The sequence below is a fragment of the Carassius carassius genome, chromosome 49 (genome assembly GCF_963082965.1).
Source record: "Carassius carassius chromosome 49, fCarCar2.1, whole genome shotgun sequence".
NCBI classification, from domain to species: domain Eukaryota; kingdom Metazoa; phylum Chordata; class Actinopteri; order Cypriniformes; family Cyprinidae; genus Carassius; species Carassius carassius.
In genome coordinates this window covers 1,793,557-1,807,201 of record NC_081803.1, presented here as the reverse complement: position 1 = coordinate 1,807,201, position 13,645 = coordinate 1,793,557, and the positions used below count along the sequence as shown (strand labels likewise).

The 13,645-nt window shown below is 38.2% G+C and overlaps 1 long non-coding RNA gene across 1 annotated transcript in view; it reads right to left on the bottom strand.

Annotated features, from left to right (window-relative positions):
• LOC132132281 (uncharacterized) overlaps positions 1-13,645 on the bottom strand; it is a 155,240-nt gene that overhangs the window by 41,048 nt on the left and 100,547 nt on the right. The window lies entirely within an intron of this gene.

The window sequence follows — 13,645 nt, the reverse complement described above, 5'->3', positions numbered from 1 at the left end:
CCTCCCCTCGTCTGTACTCCTCTACCCGTTGCTTGACGTCCCAGGAAAGGACCCCTACCACCACCCCCTCAGGGAGAATTGTCTCCGCAGGGGCCACCTCTCCTGATCGCTTGAACTGACGGGATAGGGTATCGGGTTTAAAGTGCCAGAGTGCCCAGCGAGACTGGCGCGGACTAAGCCTCTTGGCTGAACGGACATATTCTAAATTCTTGTGATCCGTCCAGACCAAGAAGGGCAGCGCCGACCCCTCCAACCAGTGACGCCATTCACCCAGGGCCAACCTCACCGTCAGCAGCTTACGGTTGACAATGTCGTAATTTCATTCCGCAGGGTTAAGGCGATGGGAAAAAATATGCACAGGGGTGCACCTTCCCATCCTTACTGGAGAATTGGGACAAAACTGTGCCTACCCCAACTTCAGACGCCTCCACCTCAACAATGAATTGCTGTTCAGGATCTGGAATGGAGAGAACAGGAGCAGAGATAAATCGGGACTTTAAATTATCAAAGGCCTCCTGAGCCCGAGCATTCCAGGTGAACGGTACCTTGATGGAGGTGAGCGCTGTCAAGGGTGCAGCTACCTGGCCAAAGTTCCTGATGAATCACCGGTAGAAGTTGGCGAAGCCCAAGAAACGCTGCAGAGCCTTCCTGGAGTTGGGGACCGGCCACTTGGCGACAGCCTCAACCTTTGCCTGATCCGGCCTAATCTCCTCCTCTGAGACTATAAAACCCAGGAACGAGACTGACTTGGTGTGGAACTCGCACTTCTCCGCTTTGACATAAAGCTGGTTCTCCAGCAGCCGTTGGAGGACCTGACACACGTGCTGAGTGTGTACCTGAAGGGATGGAGAGAAGAGGAGAATATCGTTGAGGTACACAAAGACAAATCGATTAATCATGTCTCCCAACACGCTATTGACCATGCCCTGGAAGACAGCAGGAGCGTTAGTAAGCCCGAAGGGAAGGACCAGGTATTCATAGTGTCCCGTGGGGGTATTGAAGGCTGTCTTCCACTCATCGCCCTCATGAATGCGGATGAGATGATAGGCATTGCGGCGGTCTAACTTAGTGTTTATCCTTGGAGGATAAACACTAAGTTTTTTTCTCTAACGAATAAAAATCATCTCATCCGGGGAAATTGACTCTTGGACATGTATTATTGTGATAATGAATACCGTATTTTCCGGACTATAAGTCGCCCTTTTTTCATAGTTTGGCTGGTCCTGCGACTTATCAAAATTAATTTGACATGAACCAAGAGAAAACATGACCGTCTACAGCCACGAGAGGGCGCTCTTTGCTGCTCAATGCTCCTGTAGTTTTTATATTTTTAACTCCACTAATGTTATTTTTTTTTTATAGAATTAGAAAACCCCAAATCGTTATCTCTATAATATTATTTCAATTATTTTATGTGATTTTTTTTTTCTTGTATAGGATCTCATATGATAAACACGTTACATTTATATTTAATGTTTTATGGCGTTTTGATTGTTATTGTTAAAAACAACCGTCTTACCCTGATCTTTTATGTTATAAGTTTGGCAATAATAATAAAAAGAGATACAGGTACACTACCACTTCACAGCATCACTAACTCCACAGTCCAGTACAGTTTCTCTCAGCGACTCTGCAATGTCTGCACACGACGAACAGCTAGCTGCTCGAAGATCTCACCTTTGGAGAAGACTGATGATTTTATACTCTAAAAATGTAAGTATTACTACTCAAAAATGAAGATTACCCCATAATGAACTGCATCCTTTGCCCACCCCAACACTTACATGCAATAATAATGATAAATGCCAACCAATAATTATATACATTTTTTTCCTTAAAATTACATTTTAGTAAAAGAAGCAAAATGTATTTTCTGTCGTGACATAGCTATACATGAATATACACTAATGCAGTTGATGTGAATGCATCAGTTTTCAGTCAAGCAATTAATACACGAATAGATAAAATATTTATATTTTATTTACTGACAACAAGAAACATGTTTAAATTATTAAAAGAATGTATAAATGTTAGCATCACAATAAATACATACTTGTACAAGTCAACAGCACATGAAACAAAGCTTCATTCAAACTTACTGTTCTAACAATCATGTATTTACAGATGGTGAACCCCACATCATACTATCATCTCAACACAGCTGTTCTGATTCTGCTGCCTGGCTGTGCTTCACAGTCTCACTCTTCTCAACGGGGATGTCGTTGAGCAACAGGATGAGGAAGACCATGATGTCGGCTCTCTCAACCACACAACCTTGAAGCGAGAGCAGAAGAACACGTGCAGGACAATCTGACTGCTGCTGTGTCTGCTCCAAACAATCGTGTGCCTGCTCTCCACGAGCACCACTACCTTTAAAACATTTACACATAGTTTACAAGTACATGCATTAATTTATTATTTTTGTAGTGGGCTAAACCACTGAACTGGTTCAAAACCAGCAGTATGTCTGTGAGCACGGCTCTTTTCTCCAGGTGGATCAGAGGATTGTAGGCCCCTGTAATAAGAGCACTGTCAATGACTTCAGATAAAAGCTCCATCACATTTTTTGATGATGCTTTTTGAAGCTTCTGAAAGTCAGCCTTCATTGTATAAACAGAAACCAGCAGAACAAACTTTACCAAAATCAAATCCTCTGTGTCTTTTGGTCTTTCTCTATATGCTCTCGCTGCTCTGGGGCCACCGATGAGGAAGAGACCACAGCAGCATCTGGTCCTGATGAGACAGTAAGAGCTGGAGTGATGGAGCATCTCATCCATATCTCTGGACCATTTCCGGATGCTGCAGTGGACTTCTCCTTCCTCAGTGCACTGCACACACCAGTCTGCAGACATTTTCATAACCTACACAAATACACACACACACACACACACACACACACACACACACACACACACACACACACACAATACAAAAAGTCATTACTTTATTCTTTTGTTTCAGGTATTTCCTTTTTTCCCCCTTTCCTTGCAGGTCCTGCTCCACCACAAAAGATCTGCAGCAAATGCACAGAATTCAACAATAAGAAAAGTGCTGTTATAACTCTTTGAAATTACACTAATTAAAATGTTTCATTTATTTTTCTAGTGTACAAATCCTTTGATGGCAGCATTTCTTCATCAGTCACTCTACAGCAGATAAACATAATCTGTTCCTGTAACATCCAGACAAGAGTCAGTCTCCTCTGTAATTTATCTGTGATATACTGCATCTGCATGTTGAGTTAGTAAATTATGTAACTCGCTTTTTATCCAACACAAATGTTCCTAACATTATCAATATTGCAAATGGACAAATCAAATAGATAACCTGTGTTTAGTTACTGTATGTAGATTTGTTTGATAACATGACTTACACTCATCTAAAGCAGTGTTGACAACAATGAGTGAACTCAGATGCCTGTTTCATGTCTGTTAAATGTGCTCACCTGCAAAACTTATCAAAGACTATCTTGTCAGATGATAGACATTTAGTAATAGTCTTCAAGACGTATATATGGTTTATGTAAATCCACTTCTGAGTCGTGTACTTAATGGAGCTCCCCTGTTAGTTATTTATTATAAAACGTGTTTTTACAGCACAATCACAAATATGCTATATTATGTAAGTAACAAACAGGGTTTAGATTAAGCCAGGATCAGGCCATGGCTCAATTAGTCTTGCCTGTGAAACCGGAGGATAGCGTCTTTACACCTTTTGCTTAAATGTTGCTGACTTTACACCTTAGATTTAATAGATTATTAACTCCAACATCAATAACACTGTATGAAAATAACTTGTACTCTTAAATTTAAATAATTATTTCGTGAAAAAAAAAAATATTCTCACCATTGTAACTCACAGCAAGCCGTCATATTCGTCTTCTTTCCAGTTTAACGGAGGTTGGCATCCAGCTTATTGGTGCAATACCGCCCTCTTCTGTTCCGGAGTGTGGATCACATGTTTTCCTACTAAACGTACACATCACTCACATTGTTCCCTAACATTAATATCTACATACACTAGCGTACTCTTCAAATACAGTTTCTCCAAACGTGTTTATTATTTTAGGTAGTCATTATCAATATAATCCATGTCCAAGAGTCATTTTCCTCGGATGAGATGATTTTTATTCGTTCCTTATTTAACACAATGCTATAAACACACACTGACCTCATCAAGCTTTTATTTTGGCACTTCCGGCACTTTGAATTTGCATATTAGCTAAATATTTAGTTTCAACCGAAACATTTCGATTCAAAATTTAGATTTAGATTTAGATTTAACATTTAGATTGAACATTTAGATTTAGATTTAACATTTAGATTTATATTTATATTTAACATTTATATTTATATTTATATTTAACATTTATATTTAACATTTAGATTTAACATTTAGATTTTATATTTACATTTAGATTTAACATTTAGATTTAACATTTAGATTTAGATTTAACATTTAGATTTAGATTTAGCATTTAGATTTAACATTTAACATTTAGGTGTAACATTTAATATTTATATTTAACTATTTAAAATATCTCTAAGTTGACAAATATTGTTGTAAATGTGCTAAAAAGTGACCGTCAAAAATTCATACCAGATTTTTAAACATTGTTTGAAGCTAAATGTGACAAAATGTTGCTGTTATTTTCAGCATGAGCAGCTTTACAAACGGCACCCGATAAATAGAAGCAGTCAGATCAACAAGAGAACAACAACAGTATACAAGTGCCATGACAAGTCTCAGTTAGTCTAGTATAGAACGCATAGCCTTTTTCTTTTTTTTTTATAAATGAAAAGACAAGAAAAGGAAAAAGTGCTAGTGCTAGTTGGTTAAGTGCATGCGAAAAAGATGAGTCTTTAGATGTTTCTTGAAAATGAGTAAAGACTCAGCTGTACGAATTGAGATTGGGAGGTCATTCCACCAGCTGGTCACAGTCCAGGATTACAGATTGCATTACATATGTACATATATATTTACATATGTAAATATAAATAGACCAATATTGAAAAATAAAACAAAACAATAAATAAATTGTATGAACATTTGTGCTATAGATATAAAATGGAAAATAAAAGAGTGAGATGCATGGATGTACTAGGATAGAGGTGGTAACAAATAAATTTGAGAGTGGAACATTTAAGCGTTCATGAGGTGGATTGCCTGGGGAAAGAAACTGTTCTTGTGCCTGGCTATCCTGGTTTTTATGGCTCTGAAGCGCCGGCCAGATGGCAAAAGTTAAAAAAGGGGATAACTTGGATGTGAGATATCCAGAGTGATTTTCTGAGCCCTTTTCCCTTTTTCCTCTGGATGTATACATTTCTTGAAGGATGGGCAGGGGAGTACCAATAATCCTTTCAGCAGTCCAAACCGTTCTCTGTAGTCTTCTAATGTCTGATTTTGTGGCTGAACCAAACCTGACACAAGACAGACTCCGTGACGGCTGAGTAGAACTGTTTCAGCAGATCCTGTGGCAGGTTAAACTTCCTCAGCTGGTGAAGGAAGTACAACCTTTGTTGGGTTTTTTTTAACTTCAGGTCCTGAGAGATGGTGGTTCCCAGAAGTCTGAATGACTCCACTGCAGCCACAGTGTTGTCTATGTTGGTGAGGGGGGATGAGTCAAACACATCTCGCCTGTAATTATACTAAAATTACAATTTTGAAAATGATAACGCGTTGAATTGCTCTGTTACTAAAAAAAGTAATCAATTACAGTAACGCGTTACTAAGTCATGCTTTACTGCCCAACACTGGTCCTCAGGGAAGTTTATGAATGACACATCTATCTTCTCCAAGAAGTTTCCCAGTTGACCTGGGGAACGATAAACAACTAGAAAGTAGATTTCAACAGGGTCGGTAAAAGTAATTGCGTGTGATTTAGGCACAAGGCAGAGATGGTGTAAAACCAGCCTGTCTGAAAACTCCTGCAGTTTGCTTACCGAGCAAACAGGTCTGTGGATGAGCTCCTCAGGGATGTGTTCACTCCCCACTGCTCAGTCATCAGTCTCATCCAGGACGGTGACGAGTCTGCTTACAGACAATAATTTAACAAGTTAAGATGAGTGCTGTCTGTCACTGTCTTTAATCAGTTCTGTGAATTACTGTATGGTCATTCTTTATAAAGTAGCAACAATGTCATTTTTAAAATACAGTACGGTTAAAAAGTCTTTAGGCACATTCGTATTTTCACCCCAAAAAAGGGTTTTAAGACAGTTATTTATATATTTTGCTGTAGTGTGTCAGTCGGAAAAATCAGTTTGCCATTCATTTTAATAATAATCTAGTTCGATTTTGAATGCACAAGCAAGTCTGACAAAAATGAATGTTTGGAAATGTAAAGTGATATTTTATACTGACACACTACAGCAAAATATATAAATAACTGGCCGAACACCATTCTTTTAAGTGAAAATACAAACGTTCCTAAGACTTTTGCACAGTAGTGTATGTATAAAGTATGTATGATTAAATTAAGTATATTTAAATGAGTGTAATTAAAGTGTATGTTCGTTCATATGTGTTAAGCTGTGCTGTGATGAGCGGTTAACAGCGAAACCGATTGCTCCATCGTGACATTTTGTAAACTGTATTTATGACAAAGAACTGCACAGATACAGATATTCTAACAATCTATCGATAAACACATACCTTGTGTCCTCTCTTTGTGTTTAAGTGTGCTTGTGCTGCTCAGCCGCGGTCTGCGGATTGAAGAGCGCGCTGAAAGACGGAGAGGAGACGCCGGTTTCATATGAAATTTAAGGGGACTTACTCTGAGGCGATCGGATAACGGTTCAATACCCAACCTTACTTTTAAGAAATATATTTTTGATAAACGAACCCAAAACTGGCTATGTCCTTGCTGGAGTGTGATGTGATTTGTGTCATGTCATGTGTAGGTGCGATGGATCGCGTACAAACCAATAGGGTGTCGGAATGGTATATGTTTATACTTCTCATCCAACCACAATCAAATTCACTCCATCCGGATGGCACGATTTATCTGGATAGGTTTTTTTTTTTCGAATGATAACAAGCCGGAATGAAAACAAGCCGAAATGAAATAGCAGTAACGAACCTATTTTTAAAATGTAAGGAGTAGAAAGGACAGATACTTGCGTGAAAATGTAAGGAGTAGAAGTAAAAAGTCGGCTGAAAAATAATTACTCAAGAAAAATATAGATACCCCAAATTTCTACTTAAGTAAGGTAAAGAAGTATTTGTACTCCGTTACTTGACACCTCTGATCCCCACTCACCTCTTTTGGGCCATTTCTTCTTCAGTTATACCTGCACTCACTCACATTATCAAAACCTCTCTTCACATTGGTACATTTCCCACAGTATTTAAGCAGGCTCGCATAACCTTACTGATTAAGAAACCCTCTCTAAATCCAGCATTTTCGAAAACTACAGACAGTATCCCTTCTTCAGTTAATTGAGCTATTTGAGTTCAACCAACTCTATATATCTCGCACAGAACAACTGGATCTGTCTGCTGCTTTGGACACAGTTAACCACCAGATCCTCCTGTCAATCTGTATGAAGATGGCCATCTCAGGAATTGTACTCTATTGGTTCAAGTCTTACCTCTCAGGTAGTTCCTTCAGGAATTCTTGGAGCAGTGAGGTTTCTAAGTCACAAACCTTTTTTACTGGGGTTCCTCAAGCCTAAGTGCTTGGACCAATTATCATCTCTGTCGACATGTCACCATTAGGATCTGTCATTCAGAAACATGGTTTTTCCTATCACTGTTATACTGATGACACTCAACTCTACTTCTTATTCCAACCAGATGATCTGATGGTAGCTGATTGCATTGCAGTCGGTCTAACAGACATCTCTGGCTGGATAAAGGACCACCGCCTTCAACTCAGTTTTGCTAAGACAGAACTGCTTGTGGTCTCAGTCAACCCAGCACTTCATCACAAATTCTCTATACAACTAGGTTTGTAAACCATAACTCCTTCCAGAGGTGTATTCCAGAAAACAAGTTTAACTTACCGTGAACTAAACCCTGAAATCTCGGTTGATTAACCCCAAACCTTGCTTACTCGAGGTATGTGGTTCCAAAAACGCATCCAGGAGTAAGTTCATTCAACTCAGAGTATGTTCCTGGTTAAGACTCAAGACATTCTCAACAGAGCGATGAATCGAAGAGTCACTATAGAAACGGACGCTAAGAAAAAGCACGCCAAGCTGTTTCTTTCTTCTTCTTTTGTTCATTAGTTGTTTACATGCTTAGTGCATATCGCCACCTAACTGATGGCTGTGCAATCATTTTAATTTTTTTTCCATTTGATCTTTAATCCTTGAGAATGTGAATTTTATTGTTTGTTTTATGCTAATTATACACTGTAAAAAATGATCTGATCAAAAAGTTATGATAACTTATATATATCATTAACTCAGACATAAAATAATGTGTTATGAAATTTCAACTCAATTGTTTGAGTTTTCAATCTTCCAATTTAGGTTCATAAGTTACTTCAATGAATCACAAATTCCAGGTGATTGAATGAACTTGCCATTTTAAATTTAGTGGGGTACAAGTGTTTGGTGTGTTGCGATTGAGTGGAGGACAGCTCTTTGCGCATGTGCGGGGGACTACCGACGAAGCCAGGCCTCGAGACGAACAAGTTTACGCGCAAGCAAGCAAACAAACTTCAATCAGCTGGGTGCCTCATTTTTCCGTCAGACAAGACGAGTCGTGTTGGCGTGGACAAGTTCGCTATTGGTAAGTGTACGTGTTTTGTACCGTTAGATATTAAGAATGTGCGTTGATGAAGCCAATAACGTGATATGTGCAACAACTGTGATGTCATTTAAGCGAGGTACATTTCAGCGACCGTTAACGTTTTCTATTCCAACACGTTTGCTAGCAGTTCAGTCTTTTAGTTCAGTCAGAGACGCTTAAAGCTTTATCTGAGACGATACCAGTTTTCATTGTAAATTGTTGTAGAAAACACCATTTCTGATAGACCGTATGTCAAGGCCAAATACAATAATTTACCGTTCAAAAGTTTGGGGTCAGTCAAATTTAATGTTTTTAAAAGAAGTATCTTCTGCTCACCAAGGCTGCATTTATTTGATTACAAATTCAAACAAAAACAGTAATATTGTGAAATATTATTCCAATTTAAAACAGCTGTTTTGTATTGTAATATATTTTAAACTGTAATTTATTTATCAAAGCTGAATTTTCAGCATCATTACTCCAGTCTTCAGTGTCACATGACCCTTCAGAAATCTGTATAATATGATGATTTGATGCTCAAGAAACATTCATTATTATTATCAATGTTGAAAACAGTTGTTTTTCAAAATTCTTTGATGAATAGAAAGTTCAAAAGAACAGCATTTATCTGAAATCTAAAGCTTTTGTAATATTAAACACTACCGTTCAAAAGTTTGGGGTCAGGAAGAATTTTTATTTTATTTTTGGGGGAAATAAATAAAACAAATCAATACTTTTATTCATCAAGGATGAGTTAAACTGATCAGATTGAGTGGAGGACAGCTCTTTGCGCATGTGCGGGGGACTACCGACGAAGCCAGGCCTCGAGACGAACAAGTTTACGCGCCAGCAAGCAAGCAATCAAACTTCAATCGGCTGGGTGCCTCATTTTTCCGTCAGACAAGACGAGTCGTGTTGGCGTGGACAAGTTCGCTATTGGTATGTGTTCGTGTTTTGTAGATATTAAGAATGTGCGTTGATGAAGCCAATAACGTGATTAACGTTAGCTTTTGTTACCTTTTGATTATGTGCAACCATGTGTGCAACAACTGTGATGTCATTTAAGCGAGGCAGATTTCAGCGACCGTTAACGTTAACTAGAACACGTTTGCTAGCAGTTAAGTCTTCAAAGAAATAAAATAAATCAATACTTTTATTCATCAAGGATGTGAAAATGATTAAAGGTTACAGTATAGACATTTATAATGTTAGAAAATATTATATTTTAAATAAATGCTGTTCTTTTGAACTTTCTATTCATCAAAGAATTGTGAAGAAAAATTTTACACAACTGTTTTCAACATTGATTATAATAATTAATATTTCTTAAGCATCAAATCATCATATTGTACTGATTTCTGAAGGGTCATGTGACACTGAAGACTGGCGTAATGATGCTGAAAATTCAGCTTTGATCACAGGAATAAATTACAGTTTAAAATGTATTAAAATAGAAAACAGCTGTTTTAAATTGAAATAATATTTCACAATAGGACTGTTTTTGTTTGTATTTTAAATCAAATAAATGCAGCATTGGTGAACAGAAGATACATCTTTTAAAAACATAAAAAATCTTACTGACCACAAACTTTTGAACGGTTGTGTATGTTCATGCCCAGGGCTGCAAAATAATTTTGGAGAACCACTGAGGCGGTTGTTCTTGCTGGGGTCCGCTTGCCAGTGTGAGCTGAGTAATGTTAGCTGCCTGTCGATCATGGCGGCAATACTAACGAACTAACTTAGTGCTAGATTATTAGCAGCCGCTCGGTTGCTGCTAGCTCATTATTGTTTCTTATTACATAACATCAGTCGCGTTAGCTAGTGCTAAAGAGCAATCCAACAATTCATATATCCAATTTGTTAGTTAGACTTACCTAGAAATGTGCTCTTGTTCATTTTTGCAATTCACATCACTTAACAGCTAAAACTTTTCTTCTGTATTGTGTGTTTCAGGTGTTTTATGATTTACCAGGCTCAGCTACTCATTTGATGAAGTGGACTTGTAAGTTTTGCAATTTTTCCTCGTACATTCAAAAGACTATAGTGAATCATTACAAGGACAAGCATGGACGTGGAAGAACAGGTTTTAGTTGTATTTACCCGAATTGTCTTACCGTCTTTCAATCCCATGTTGAACTTTTAAAACATTTGACGGACAACAAACAAGGAACCAGTCCCGTTGCTAAACTTCGTTGTGAACTTTGTACTTTTTCATCGCCAACCAATATCAAACATTATTTTATTCATTTAAAGAGACATTTGATAAAAAGAGAGACTGTGAATTGCCCATTTGTGGGGTGCTGTTTTACATCTAGAGTAGCCTCGACTTTTACTGCTCACAGAAGCCGAAATCATCAGTCTTCTACATTCAATAATTTCAAACCTGAACTTATTATTCATTGTCAAAGTCAAGCTTCTGTCAATGATGAACAGGATAACTTTGATTTAGAGTCACCAGATGTTTCAGTGACTGAACCTGACTCTCAGCCTACACAGAAGTCAGTTGAGCGCAGAATTGCATCCCTTTTCCTTCGACTGCAAGCCGTCCTTCATGTGTCAAAGTCTGCGATTCAAGAAATTGTGGATGATTTGTTTGATATTGGAAAATGTGCTGGACAAATAACTAGGGAGTCAATTGAGAATGTTTTGGAGAAGCATAATTGCACATCTGAGGAATGTTTGACATCCTTGACTGAACTATTTCAAAGTGCTAACCCACTTAATTTCCTTTCAAGAGAAGGATCTTTAGGCACAGACTACAAAAGACAGTTATATTACAAAAAGAACTTTAGTGTTATTGAACCTGTCGAATATCTTTTGAACAGACAAGAAAAGTTTCATACTGTTATCTATATCCCTATTCTAAAGTTACTTTCAGATCTTCTTAAAAAAGAAGAGGTACTGCAAGCACTGGGGAAAAACAAACCTGTTGAACAGTCTGGCTACTACAAGTCTTTTCTGGATGGTGACTTCTATAAATCGAATGGAATCCTCTCAGGTCAAGAACTAACTGTAGCTATTACTTTGTATATTGACGACTTTGAAATCTGCAATCCCTTGGGCACATCAAAAAAAAAAAACATAAAGTCTGTGGTGTGTATTGGGTTATTGGCAATTTACCCTCTAGATACAAGTCAGCATTGTCATCAATATACCTTGCTTTACTGTGCAAGGCTGAGCATGTCAGGATTTATGGTTATGATCGTGTTTTGAAGCCACTGATTGAAGATATTAAATGTCTCGAAACAGTAGGTGAGTTTGTAGAGATACTAGGGTGTAATGTTAAAGGCACCATCTTGTTCGTTGCTGCTGACAACTTGGCAGCACATTCCTTAGGTGGATTCCAAGAGTTCAATGTTGATAAGTTTTGTAGGTTTTGTCTAGCTAGTCGTCAAGACATACAAACGTGTGATGTTAGAACTGGGAACTTTGTTTTAAGGTCACCAGAATCATTTGATGAAGCTGTAAATGTCTTGAAGCAGACGGACCTTGCATCTGTTGATGGTGTGAAACGAGACTGCCCTCTCAACAGCCTGACAGGTTTTCACACATGCACAGGCTTTCCACCTGATTTTTTACACGATGTGCTGGAAGGGATTGTGCCTGTAGAACTAAGTCTGTGCCTTGCAGATTTGATTTCAAAGAAGTATTTCACATTAGAAGAGCTTAATAGTGAAATACAGAGCCTCCCTTTTAAATTCTCTGATAAGACAAATTGTCCTCAGAAAATTCTTTCAACTTTTCAAAAGAGTGGAACTGTAGGTGGTAACGGCCATGAAAATTGGAGTCTTGTGCGTTTCCTTACCCTCATCATCGGCCACCGTGTTCCAGAAGGGGATCAAACATGGGAAGTAATCCTTGAGCTGAAAGACTTGGTTGAGCTCTTAGCGACTCCACATCACACTGAAGACTCATTGTGTTATTTGCAGTCCAAAATATCGGATCATAGACAGTTATTACTGACAGCTTTCCCGGATTACAAATTGCGCCCCAAACATCACTTTATTGAACATTATCCTTGCCTTATTCAAAGATTTGGATCCCTAATAGAGTGTTGGACAATCAGGTTTGAGGCTAAGCATTCTTTCTTTAAGAAGGTAGTGCATGATGCCAATAACTTTAAAAACATTCTGCTTACCCTTGCCTCAAGACACCAACTTATGCTGGCATATTATCTTGAAATGCCCAGCATTTTCAAGCCTGAGATTGAGACAGCAAAAGTGACTGATGTGTGCCTGGGAGTCTTAGATGGTGGTCTTAGACTAGCAATCTTGAATAGATTCAGTGATGTTGAAACAGTTGGACTAAACCCTAATGTCTTCTTAAATGGAACGCAGTATTCAAAGGGAATGATACTTTCTGTTGGAAGTACAAGTGGACTACCCAACTTCGGAAGGATTTTGGAAATATGCATTGTGCTGGCTGGTCATGTTTGTTTCTTCATTGAACCTTTTTCGACTTACTATGTGGAGCATTTGAGGAGTTACCATCTTGTGAAGAAAAGTCCTGCTGAGTGTCTCTTGGTGAAACCAGAGGATCTCAATGACTACATTCCACTTGTGTCATACCTTGTCCAGGGTCGCCTGTTAACCACTCCTAGAACATTCTTGCTGAATTAAGGCTGCTGTAAGTTTGTGTTTTTCTACCCTTATGTAGAAGAATTTACCCTCTTGCAATGTTTCCCAAATCTCTCTAGGAGCAACCCAGGTGTTGGGTGTCCTGCAAAATATAATTTAACAGCCTGATCCAAAAGAATTAACCCTCTTGAAGTGTTTTCCAAATCTTTTCAGTAGTAACCATTTGTTTGTATATATACAATGAATTAAACCTTTTTTCTTCTCAAATTTCAGGCCGAAGTGATCCACAATGCTGCTGCGAGTTGTCCTCTCTGAGACTGATATCAGGCGCC